The 13,737-nt window shown below is 38.9% G+C and overlaps 1 pseudogene; it reads left to right on the forward strand.

Moving 5' to 3' along the window:
* Window positions 1-229: 229 nt before the first annotated feature.
* LOC130044546 (uncharacterized) lies at window positions 230-317 on the forward strand (annotated as a pseudogene).
* Window positions 318-13,737: the final 13,420 nt, after the last annotated feature.

Genomic DNA, 13,737 nt, shown 5'->3' on the forward strand with positions numbered 1-13,737 from the left:
GAATTATAAACATTGCTTAATATTGTCCTCCCATTGTTTATCCATTTGCTCGAGGAGGCCCAGTAATGTCACCATTGTGAGACTTGTTGTTACTGTGTTTGGCATATCGAATACATCACGGGGAACTTGTCAGGCTTTGCAGGGCGGGCGAGATATTCTCGGTAGCTTGCCGGGCTCTCCGAGAGGGGTGGAGGAATCGAACCTGTGGGTCGGTGGAGCCTGCCGCATGCAAGGCAAATGCCCTACCGATGTAAAATTGAAACGATACAGAGAAGATTAGCATGGTCCCTGCACTTAATACAAAAATGGAAATTTTTCCTATCCAAAATATATTTAACTAGATTATAATAACTTAATGCACACCAAAATAAATGTATGGAAATAATAGTGCAGAAGAAGAAAAGTGAGATACAATAAGTCTCTGTACTCATGAAGCCTTATACAATTATATTCACGTTAACACATTTTAAGATGATGTTTAGGGCAATAATGGAGATAAAATGGAACCATTAAAATACTCAATCTATAAGTAGTCATAATGAATAAAAGAATTAAATATCAAATAAAACAACAAAATTATAGAATTAATCTATAATTATATTAAATATAATTGGACAAAATATCCCAATTAAAAGGCAGAAGAGATTGTCAGATTAGATTAAAAAAGCAAAACTCAATTATATGCTCACTACAAAAAAGCCACTTTAAATATAAAGATATAGATAGGTTAAAATAAAAGGATGGAAAAAAGATCCAAGATGCGTACATTAATCTTAAAGAAGTAAAGTGGTTATACTAATATGAGACAAAGTAGACTTTAAAACGAAGAGCATTATGGCTGGTAACAGAGACAATTATAAAATGATAAAGGAGTGAATTCATCCAGAAGACATAGTAATTCTATATGTGTACGTACATAACAATAAAGCTTCAAAATGGAGAATAGAGTCTAAAAATAACCCATACAAATATGGCAAATTGATTTTTGACAAAGATGCTAAAGTAATTCAATGGAGAGAAGTATAGTATTTTCCAACACAAAAGTCTTTTCAACAAAGGATCTTAGTTCAACTGGATTTCCATATAGAAAGAAAATGCACATACTTCAACCATTTCCACTTATTCCTCGTGTAAATAGATAATAGACCTAATGTAAGAGATTAAAAAAAGGCTCAAAAACTATATACATGAGAAAACTAATGTAATCATTAAATAATGCTGAAACATATAATTCTAATTATTTTCTATAAATTATTTTAGCATACATTTCATTGAATTAATAAAATGTAATATACCCCTGGGCTGGAGAGATAGCACAGCGGTAGGGAGTTTGCCTTGTGCGCAGCCAGCCCAGTCGAGCCGGGTTCGATTCCTCTGCCCCTCTCAGAGAGCCGGGCAAGCTACCGAGAGTATCTCACCGGTATGGCAAAGCCTGACAAGCTACCCATGATGTATTCGATATGCCAAACACAGTAACAAGTCTCAAAATGGAGACGCTACTGTGCCCGCTCGAGCAAATCGATGAACAACAGGAGGACAGTGACAGTGAATATAAGATTGAGGATTATAAAAGAATTTTAAACAGGATAAAGAACTTGAGGGGCTCAAAGGGATAGTATAGGCATTTTCCTTGCATTCAGCTGACCCAGGTTCAATCCCTAGCACCCCATATAGTCCTGTGACCATCAGGAGTGATCTCTGAGCATAGATCCAGGAATAAGCCCTGAGAACTGCTAGGTGAAAATAAAATAGAATTTGTGGTGGAATTACGTGAAAAATATGCATTCACACAATGGGAAAATATTTACAAAATACACATTTGTATTAAAAATATGTCTCATGCTCTACCAACTGAGCTATCTGGGTGCTCGGCAGAGCCTGGCAAAGCTCTCCATGGCGTATTCGATATGCCAAAAATAGTATAAGCCTCACAATGGAGATGTTACTGGTGCCCGCTCGAGCAAATCAATGAACAATGGGAGGAAAGTGCTACAGTGCTATTATATTAAAAATATGTAAAAAAAATTAACTGCCAAAATAGAAATAATATTTATTTAGTAATGCCTTTCTTATGTATCTCTTGCATATGTAAGTATAATACATATATAAGTTCAACATGCAATATATGGTAATATAAATATACCATATTTTTCCAAAGAAAAAAAATTTCTTGAATATAAATCTTCAAAGAAGATTTACAAGCAGAAACAAACACATTAAAGACCCTAACCTCACATGTTACTAGAAAAATATAGTTTTAAATTATAAAGGTATATTATTACTTATGCATAAGAATAGATAAAATTCAAAATCAAAAAATACCACATGCTGCGAGATATGTGGGAAAACTGTAAACACTCATTAGTGGAGTGCAAAAAGATACATTTGTTGGTAGAAGAGATAGTATAGCAGTAAGGTGCTTGCTTTGCATATGACTGGCGGAAGTTCAAACCCTGGCAACTCATCTGATTTCCCAATCACTGCCAAGAATTGTCCTTGGACACAGGGACAGGAGTAAGCCTTGAACACCACCAGGTGTGGCCCCTAAACCAAAAACTAAACCGACACGCCAAAAAAGGTGCAACTGCAGTAAAAGAAAGTTTTCCAAGTGTTGTAAGTTGTATATTGTTTCTTCTTTGCAAACCTCCTCTTCCTCTTCCAGATATTTTACAAGAGAAATAGAAATATAGGTCCACACAAGTCCTATGAGTAATATATACACTTGTACGCATAGCAGACTATTAACAACCCCCTAGATATAATCAACAAAATGTCTGTTATCTAGTGAATGATTGAAAGAGTTGTGTTGTATCCACACAATGAAATGCTACTCTGTAATGATAAAGAATACCAGTAAATATAATACATTAGAAAAACCTTTTTGACTTTTTAAAAATTTTATTGAATCACTGTGAAATAGTTACAAGCTTTTATGTTTGGGTTACAATCACACAATGATCAAACACCCATCCCTCCACCAGTGCACACTCCCCATCCCCAATATTCCTGGTATACCCCCCCTTTCCCACCCTCCCCCTGCCTCCATGGCAGACATGATTCCCATATTCTCTCTCTACTTTGGGGCATTATGGCTTGCAATACAGACCCTGAGAGGTAATCATGTTTGGTCCTTTATCTACTTTCTGCACACAACTTCCATTCCGACCGATTCCTCCAGCCATCTTTTTCTTAGCGATCCCTTCTCTGTTTGAGCTGCCTTCTCCCCTTTGCTCATGAGGCAGGCTTCCAACTATGGAGCAATCTATCTGTCCCATGTATCCTTAGGTGTCAGCCTCATGTTATATTGTTTTATACTCCACAAACGAGTGCAGTCCTTCTATGTCTGTTCCTCTCTTTCTGACTCATTTCATTTAGCATGATACTCTCCATGTCTATCCATTTATAAGCAAAGCTCATGACTTCCTCTCTCCTGACAGCTGCATAGTATTCCATTATGTAGATGTACCAAAGTTTCTTTAACAAGTTATCTGTTCTAGGGCACTTGGATTGTTTCCAGATTTTGGCTATTGTGAACAGTGCTGCAATGAACATATAGGTACAGATGTCATTTCTACTGTGCTTTTTTGCATCCTCGGGATATATTCCTAGAAGTGGTATTGCGGGGTCATATGGAAGCTCAATTTCTAGTTTTTGAAAGACTGTCCATATTGTTTTCCAGAAAGTCTGGAATAGTGGGCATTCCCACCAACAGTGAAAGAGTGTCCCTTTTCCCCACATCCATGCCAGCACTGGTTGCTTTTGTTCTTTTGAATGTGTGCCAGTCTCTGTGATGTGAGATGATATCTCATTGTTGTTTTGATTTGCATCTCCTGGATGGCTAGCGATGTGAAGCATTTTTTTTTCATGTGCCTTTTGGCCATTTGTATTTCTTTTTTGAGGAAACTTCTGTTCATTTCTTATGCAATGATCAAGTACCCATCCCTCCACCAGTGCCCATCCTCCACCACCACGAGTCCCAGCATCCCTCCCACCCCCTCAACCTCCCATCCCACCCTGCCTCTGTGGCAGGGCATTCCTCCTTGTTCTCTGTCTCTTCTTTTGGGTCCTGTGTTTTTCAAGAGAGGCATTGAATGGCAATCATGTTTGGTCTATAGTCCACTTTCTGCATGCTTCTCCCACCCTGGGAGGATCCTCATAACACCCTTTGTTTGGTGCTCTCTTCTCTATCTGAGCTTCTTTTTCCCCTAGCATGTGTGGCTGGCCTCCAAGACATGGAGCAAAATTCCTAATCTCGGCCACTCCTGGGTGTTAGTCTCCCATTTTGTTGCTTTATGCTCCCCAGATGAATGCAATCTTTCTGTATCTATCCCGCTCTTTCTGACTCATTTCGCTTAACATGATACTTTCCATGTAATACCACTTGTATGTAAATTTCATGACTTCATCTTTCCTAACAGCTACATAGTATTCCATTGTGTAAATGTACCAACGTTTCTTTAACCAGTCATCTGTTCTCAGGCACTCAGGTTTTTTCGAGATTCTGGCTATTGTAAAGAGTGCTGCAATGAACAAACAATTGTAGATGTCACTTCGATTATACTTTCTTGCCTCTCTGGGATATATTCCCAGGAGTGAGATTGCTGGGTCAAATGGGAGATCAAATTCTAATTTTTTGAGAATAGTCCATACTGTTTTCCAAAAGGATTGGACCAGTCGGCATTCCCACCAGCAGTGAAGGAGGGTCCCTTTCTCGCCACATCTGCGCCAGCACCAGTTGCTTTTGTTCTTGTGGATGTGGGCCAGTCTCTGTGGTGTGAAATGATATCTCATTGTTATTTTGATCTGCTTCTCTCTGATGATTAGTGATGTATAGCATATTCTCATGTGTCCTTTTGTCATTCGGATTTCTTCTTTGCGAAAGTTTCTGTTCATTTCCTCGCCCTATTTTTTGATGGGGTTGGGTGATTTCTTCTTGTGGAGTTCAACCAGTACCTTGTATATCCTTGATATCAACCCCTTGTCGGATGTGTATTTGGCGAATATCCTTTACCATTCTGTGGACTGTCCTTGTATTTTGGTCACTGTTTCTTTTGAGGTGCAGAAGCTTCTTAGTTTAAGATAGTCCTATTTGTCTATCTCTGTTTTCACTTGCTTGGCCAGTGGCGTGACATCTTTGAAGATTCCACTAGCTTCAATATCATGGAGGGTTTTGCCAACTTTGTCTTCAATAAACTTTATGGATTCTGGTCTCATGTTGAGGTCATAAATCCATTTTGATCTTACTTTTGTGCATGGCGTTAGGCAGAGATCTGAGCCCACTTTTTTGCATGTAGCCTCCCCATTTTTGATGGGGTTGGAGGTATTTTTCTTGTATAATTCTACTAGTGTCTTGTATATCCTAGATATTAATTCCTTATCAGATGGGTATTGGGTAAATATTCTTTCCCATTCTGTGGGCTCTTCCTTTATTTTGGTCACTGTTTCTTTTGAAGTGCAGAAGCTTCTTAGTTTGATGTAGTCCCGTTTGTTTATATTTGCTTCCACTTGCATGGTCAGTGCTGTTTCATCCTTAAAGATGTTTTCAGTTTCAATGTCGTGGAGAGTTCTGCCTACATTTTCCTCTATGTACCTTATGTATTCATGTCTGATATTGAGGTCTTTAATCCACTTTTGTGCCTGGCATTTTGCAGAGACTGCTATCCAGTTTTCCCAGCACCACTTGTTGAACAGGTTTTCCTTGTTCCGCTTCACATTTCTTGCTCCTTTATCAAAGATTAAGTGATCAAATATTTTGGGGTCTGTGACAGAATATTTGACTCTGTTCCATCAGTCTGCAGGTCTGTTTCTAGCCCAGTACCATGCTGTCTTAATTACTACTGCTTTGTAGTACAGTTTAAAGTTGGGGAGGTGATGCCACACATCTTTTTCCCAAGGATTGTTTTAGCTATTCGTGGAGGTTTATTGTTCCATATGAATTTCAGGAGTGTTTTGTCTATTTCTTTGAAAAATGTCATGGGTATCCTGGTAGGAACTGCATTAAATTTGTATAGTGCTTTGGGCAGTATTGCCATTTTGATAATGTTAATCCTCCCTATCCATGAGCAGGGGTTGTGTCTCCATTTCTTAGTGTCCTCTTTTATTTCTTGAAGTCACGGTCTCGGTCACGGTCCTCCCATTGTTCATCAATTTGCTCGAGTGGGCCCAGTAATGTCTCCATCATGAGACTTGTTGTTACTGTGTTTGGCATATCGAATACATCACGGGTAGCTTGCCAGGCTCTGCCGTGTGGGCGAGATACTCTCGGTAGCTTGCCGGGCTCTCCGAGAGGGGCGGAGGAATCGAACTCGGGTCGGCCATGTTGGCCGCTTGTAAGGCAAACGCCCTACCACTGTGCTATCGCTCCAGCTCCATTTCTTGAAGTAGTTTTTTGTACTTTTCCTTGTATAGGTCCTTCACCTCCTAGGTTAAGCTGATTCCGAGGTACTTGATTTTCTGAGGTACTATTGTGGACAGAATTGGTTTTTTTTTTTTTTTTACAGTTGTAGATTTACAATTTTTTTTGTGCTTGGGTTTCAATTATACAATGATCAGATGCCCATCCCTCCACCAGTGCCCGTTTTTCACCACCATGGATAATATCCCTCCCACCCCCATCCCCCCATCCCCCCCTGCCTCTGTGGCAGGACAATCCCCTGTGTTCTCTCTCTCCATTTGGGTGTTGTGGTCTGCAAAAGAGGCATTGAGTGGCAAACATGTTCAGTCCATAGTCTACTTTCGACATGCATCTCCCCTCCTGGGAGGATCCTCCAAACATCCTTTATTTGGTGCTCCCTTCTCTATCTGAACTGCCCTTTCCTCTAGGATACCCGGCTGGCCTCTAAGTTATGGAGTAATCCTCCTGATGCTGATCTCAGCTATTCTTGGGTATTAATCTCATACTTTGTTACTTTATATCCCCCAGATGAATGCAATCTTTCTATGTCTATCCCTCTCTTTCTGACTCATTTCGCTTAGCATGATACTTTCCATACTGTACCACTTGTATGTAAATTTCATGACTTCATCTTTTCTAACAGCTACATAGTACTCCATTGTGTAGATGTACCAAAGTTTCTTTAACCAGTCATCTGTTCTTGGGCATTCAGGTTTCTTCCAGTTTCTGGCTATTGTAAAGAGTGCTGCAATGAACAAACAAGTGCAGATGTCACTTCGACTATACATTTTTGCTTCTCTGGGATATATTCCCAGGAGTGGTATTGCTGGGTCAAATGGGAGCTCAATTTCTAATTTTTTGAGAATCGTCCATACTGTTGTCCAGAAGGGCTGAACCAGTCGACATTCCCACCAACAGTGAAGGAGTGTCCCTTTCTCGCCACATCCACGCCAGCATTGGTTGCTTTTGTTCTTTTGAATGTGGGCCAGTCTCTGAGGTGTGAGATGGTATCTCATTGTGGTTTTGATCTGCATCTCTCTGATGATTAATGATGTAGAGCATTTTCTCATGTGCTTTTTTGCCATTCGGATTTCTTCTTTGAGAAAGTTTCTGTTCATTTCATTGCCCCATTTTTGGATGGGGTTGGATGTTTTCTTCTTGTGGAGTTTAACCAGTATTTTGTATATCCTGGATATCAACCCCTTGGTGGACAGAATTGTTTTTTAACGTCTATTTCTTCTCTTTTATTTGTATATAGGAAAGCCATGGACTTTTGGGTGTTGATTTTGTAGCCTGCCACTTTACTAAACCGACCTATTGTTTCTAGGAGCTTTTCTGTAGAATCTTTAGGGTTTTATAAGTATAGTATCATATTGTATGCAAATAGTGATAGTTTAACCTCTTCCTTTCCTATCTGTATTCCCTTGATACCTTTCTCTTGCCTAACTGCAATGGCCAGGACTTCCAGTACTATATTGAGTAGTGGTGGCAAAAGTGGGCAACCTTGTCTCATGCCTGATCTTAGAGGGAAGCCTTTAATTTTTCCCCATTGAGAATGACATTTGCCGTGGGATACTTTAGAAGATTTTAAAGAATTATGCTAGATGCTGGGGGATATAAAGTAACAAAGTATGAGATTAATACCCAAGAATAGCTGAGATCAGCACCAGGAGGATTACTCCATAACTTAGAGGCCAGCCGGGTATCCTAGAGGAAAGGGCTATTCAGATAGAGAAGGGAGCACCAAATAAAGGATGTTTGGAGGATCCTCCCAGGAGGGGAGATGCATGTCGAAAGTAGACTATGGACTGAACATGTTTGCCACTCAATGCCTCTTTTGCAGACCACAACACTCAAAAAGAGAGAGAGAACACAGGGGATTGCCCTGCCACAGAGACGGGGGGATGGGGGGATGGGGGTGGGAGGGATATTATCCATGGTGGTGGAAAATGGGCACTGGTGGAGGGATGGGTATCTGATCATTGTATAATTGAAACCAAAGCACAAAAAATTGTAAATCTACAACTTAAAAAAAAATAAAATAAAATAAAGGGGAAAAAAAAAGAATTATGCTAGATGAAATATGCTAGATACAAAAGACAAAGCTTATATATAGCATGATTTTGGTTATAGCACAGCAGTAGGGCGTTTGCCTTACACGCAGCCAATATGGACGACCCGAGTTCGATTCCTCGGCTCCTCTCGGAGAGCCTGGCAAGCTACCTAGAGTATCTCGCCTGCACGGTGAAGCCTGGCAAGTTCCCTGTGACGTATTTGATATGCCAAACACAGTAACAAGTGTCACAATGGAGACATTACTGGGCCCACTCGAGCAAATCGATGAACAACGGGAGGACCATGACCATGACCTGTGGTTATTTTTAAAATTTGCTTTGGACTACACTCACCTGTGCTCAGGGATCACTTCTGGAGGTGCTAAAGGAACCATATGTGGTACCAGGGATGGAACTGGGGTAGGTCACATATAAGACAAAAGCCTTAGTTTCTTTATTAACTCTTTGACATTTTAGTCATATAATATTTTATAGAAACACATTAGCACTGCAGCACTGTCCTCCCATTGTTCATCAATTTGCTCGAGTGGGCACCAGTAATGTCTCACAACAAATTGTGAGACTTTTTGTTACTGTTTTTGGCATATTGAATATGCCACGGGTAGCTTGCCAGGCTCTGCCGTGAGGGCAGGATACTCTCAGTAGCTTGCTGGGCTTCTGAGAGGGATGGAGGAATGGAACCTGGGTCAGCCGCGTGCAAGGCAAATGCCCTACCTGCTGTGTTATCGCTCCTGCCCTATAAACACATTATGGTTCAATAATTGATGGGTTGTTGCCGTGAGATAGAGTAAATAATTGGCCAGAAAAGGCAAAAAGAAGTTTGGAAGATATAAAATCAGGGTCCTAATCTTGATGTTCTATGTCCAATATGTTCCAGAGATTGGTATACTTGAAAAGAGAATTTTATAGAATGTGTGTTATACTTTAATAAAAAGTAGTATAAATATAAATATAAGCATACCAATCCTACAGAAATTTAATAATAGCATGGCAGTATGATTAGTATATTTACATGTGATAAAATGATCAAAAACAAGTAAATATTAGTATTGTCAGTTCTTCAAATATGCTACAGTACACATTTTTGAATGAATAAATGAATCATTACTATTTAAGCAGGGAACCACTGATACAAACACACATGAAATTGGTACCACATCCTGGCACACTTCATGTGGAAACTCACATACATAAGGAGATGGTGACCTGGATGACTGCATGCAGATGTCTCCAGAGGTATTTGGTGGAATGACCCAGGCTTCATGCAGTTCTTGTGCTTGTCAGAGAGAATACACGTTTGGATTCATTAATAAGGTGCATATTTTATGTTGTTTCACATAAAATTTTTATTTTTGTTTTGTTTTGTTTGGGGGCCACACCTGCTGTGCTTAGGCTAATTTCTGGTTCTGCACTCAGTTTTAGTCTTGGGATGTTCTTAGGGGATCATACAAGGTGTTAGGGATTGAACCTGTGTCAGTCGTATACAAGGCAAATGCTTTACCTGCTGTATTATCTCTTTAATAATCCTACCATTTCTGACATTTATTTTAACTTAAAATTATGTTTTGAGTAAAAATAAAATGGACGTATGGCTTTAAATTATTTTTGAGTATTACTTTGATAATATTTCATTTATTTTGAAGTATACTTACTGTTGATTCATAAGCTGTTCATTTGCTCAAGGGCCAGGGAGAAGATTCAAAGGGATTGCTTCAAGCTAAATATATGGGAGTCCCAGGTCTCTGCACCACATGTCCCTCAATTATGCCTCAGTTTACCACTTATGAGAGCTAGATACATGACTTTCCAAAAGTATTATTGCTCCTCTGCGACACTCCTCATGTTTGCCTTATCTTGATATAAATTTCTTATTCAATGTTATTATTATCAGAGAATTGTAAACTGATTGATGCCTATTCATTATAACTTACATTCAAAATTGGGTTGAGTGTTTAATACTATTCTGTAAATGTTCTATGGGTGTTAAAATTTTAGGTTTATGAAAGAGTATGTGCATATGTGACTATGGTTTATTATGTTGTGTTAATCACAATCTTCTTATCTTCAAACATTTATGTTGGCTAAATCCATGTTTTCTATGTGTTGAATTTCTCTTTTATTTCATGGGGTTGTCCACTTTCTTATTTAGACATCAATACTTCTGTATCTAATTTTGTTTTGTGGGTTAATTTAGTTAGCACCAAAGATCTGTTGTTTACTTTCTGTAGAACTTATGTACTTTTTCATCATTGAAGCTTAAGTCTTTTTGTTTGGATGTTTCTCTAAAGATAGCTAGATATTGATGAGGTTTAATATCTACACAGGAGAACCCTTTAATCCAGTCAGTGATTTGGATCCTGGAAGAAGCAAAAACACAGTTTAAACATATGCAAATGTTTTGGTGAGAAAGGGGAGAGACAGGTAGGAAAAGAGGCTGAAAGCAGAAGAAGGCAGAGGGTGCTCTTTAGACAATGAGACTCAGCCCCATGGAAGTGAAAAAGAAGAACTGGTGAGAAGGAACAAACACTGCATGGCAACCGACCTCTAGAAAGTTGAAAGTTCCAGTTTGCCACTGTGAGGCCTGGAGCTTGAACCTGGACCACTTGTGCCTGGATGTACACCCCCACGATCTTCTCAGGACAAGCATGTCCTCAGAGAATACATGCTAAAGAACCTAGTGCGGCCACAGGGAAGGTGGTTCTGTCAGAAAACATGTTCCCCGCCACAAGAAGTCTGAATCCTTCGCCCAGGCAGTGATGTTATTATTTAAATGCCTAGATTAATTCCTGTCCCTTCATGTTTTCCATTTATTACACTTTTGTATTTCTTTTATTCTATCTCATTAATTAAATTCCCTTTGTACAATTTCATCACAAAAGTGATTTAGAAGTTAGACATCTTATTTGTATTATTCGTTTTTCCATATCGTTTTAATGAAAATAATGGTCAAAATAATGCATGGCCATGGCTAAATAATCCAATGGTTCAGAAGAACCATGTAAGCAACCACACCCCCAAATTTGAGCCCAATGTTCAGAAGAGATGTTTAAATCTTCCTCCTGTTGTTTGTAAAACTCTAACTCACATTTTTTTCATTTATGGGATGTAGAAATTGTCTACAAACTTCTTTCCATGTTTCTTTTAAATTTCTGATTTCTTTAATACAATGCTTCTTTTTTTTTCAAGAAAGCACATGTCTATAAATAGGTAACATATAGTGAGATAGTGGAATTGAACATTAGATGCAATTTAATCCTTATAGATAACACTAAATAATGCTTCAAAAACTATCGCAATAATATACATACACCTCCCCCCAAGTGATGTTAAGGTAATATTTTTGTTGCCTAGTATCACATTTCCTGGTCATAAACTTGTACACATTTTCAGCTAAAGTACTCACTGTGAGTCATATCACCTTGTGGGGCTCACATATTCCTGGCAAGTGTGCAGCAAGAAATTGCTTGTGGAATCACAAACAACAGAGTTGCCAGGGTCATGATTGTTGCATGGGGTGACATGCGGATTTAAACTCATGACCACATTCTTACTCTTTTTGTATGGAAGTTTGCTCATTTACCTCATGAATAATTCTAATTTTTCTTTCAAGCTCTTTTCTTATTAATGTATCTAATATTTCTATACACTCTTTAATTTGCCTGTTGCTTATTCCAGAATTTGCAGTTATTGTGTATATGATAGTTATTGTGTGTCAGGCTTTACTCAAGAGTTTTTCATAGATTAATCCACTTAAAGGGAGCACTGTTAATGCATCCATTTATATAAGGAGCACCCAAAGGTCTGGAAAGATTACTGTAATGTGTCCAAACTCACTCTGCCAGGAAGTGTCAGAAATAGAACTCAAATGCAGGCAGTCTGACTTCATCTCCTATTCCACTCCCAGTCTATATCATTCAATCAGTTATAAGTTACATATTTTAATAAACTATTTTGAAATACAGGTGCTGGAAAGGTAGTCCAGGGATAAGGCACTTGCCTTGTATTTAGACAACCTCAGTTCTCTGCCTCCTACTGCATAAGGTTTCCAAAGTACTTCTATATGTGTTCTCTGAGCACAGATTCAAAAGTACACTAGCATTGCTGGGTATGGCCCACAAACAGGCAAGTAAACACACAGAAAATGTAAATTCCAACCCAGTAAAATAATAATCCCACCTTCAAACTTCTTTCTAGTGTACTTTTATTTGCAATGATTCAGACCATTTAGGGCTGGAATGGCACTATAGCAGGTAAAGCACTTGACTTGTACATAGCTGATCCCTGGCATCCCATATGGTCCCTCAAGCCCTCTGGGATTGATTCCTGAATTCAGAATTGGGACTAAGCTCTGTATGCAGTCAGTTGTGCCTATTCACCCAACCCCCCTAAAAATATTCAGACCATTTTTATTTGTATGTAATAAAAGTTGTTCTCTGATTCATTCCTAGGAAATTTTTGCTGACTCAGATAATCAGAAAAATGTAAAATATTAATATTCATTTTTTTCACTAGGAGACCAAATTGGTCACTATGGTGCTCAATGAAGAATGTATACAGATTCAAATTTATTTGCAAAACACCAACTATAGTTGTCCTTATCATACACTATGGTGTGTTAAGGTCTCAGTTATTCTTCATGAGCCTCTAACAGTCCTGTTTGCTCTGAGGTCATCTTCTACCCTTCTTATCCCTTCTTATCAGGACTTAAGCATAGTACAGGGAGGGGTACTGAAATAGGACCCTGCTATTTCCTAGTTTTGATCCACTGTTTTTGGGGTCCCATAATTTCTTTCTTTTTTTTATTTTGTGGGTCACACACAGTGATGCACAGGGGTTTTTCCTGGCTCATGCACTCAGGAATTACTCCTGGCAGTGCTTGGGGAACCATATGGGATGTTGGGAATCGAACCTGGGTCAGTCACAGGCAAGGCAAATGCCCTACCCACTGTGCTATCACTCCAGCCCCAATTTCTTCCTTCTTAATTATATCAATAGAGTCATCAACTAACCCCATATAGAAAAAGCACATCTAGGATAAGTTTTCAAATCTGTAGGCGGATTTGGAAATATAATTGAAATATCCATAATGATTGGAAATATCATTATCATTTGACTCATTGTTTGACAGAACAATGAGTTTCCAATTTTTCAAACCAACCTCAGAAATTTTAAAGTCGTGATCCTTTTGGGGAAGGATTCACATTGCTTTATTTTGTTTTCTGGCATCTAGTGTGGGTTAGATGGATGATGTCAGTGAAACACTGGCTC

This window comes from Sorex fumeus, unplaced genomic scaffold, assembly GCF_029834395.1.
Source record: "Sorex fumeus unplaced genomic scaffold, SorFum_2.1 ptg000122l, whole genome shotgun sequence".
In the NCBI taxonomy this organism is placed as follows: Eukaryota; Metazoa; Chordata; class Mammalia; order Eulipotyphla; family Soricidae; genus Sorex; species Sorex fumeus.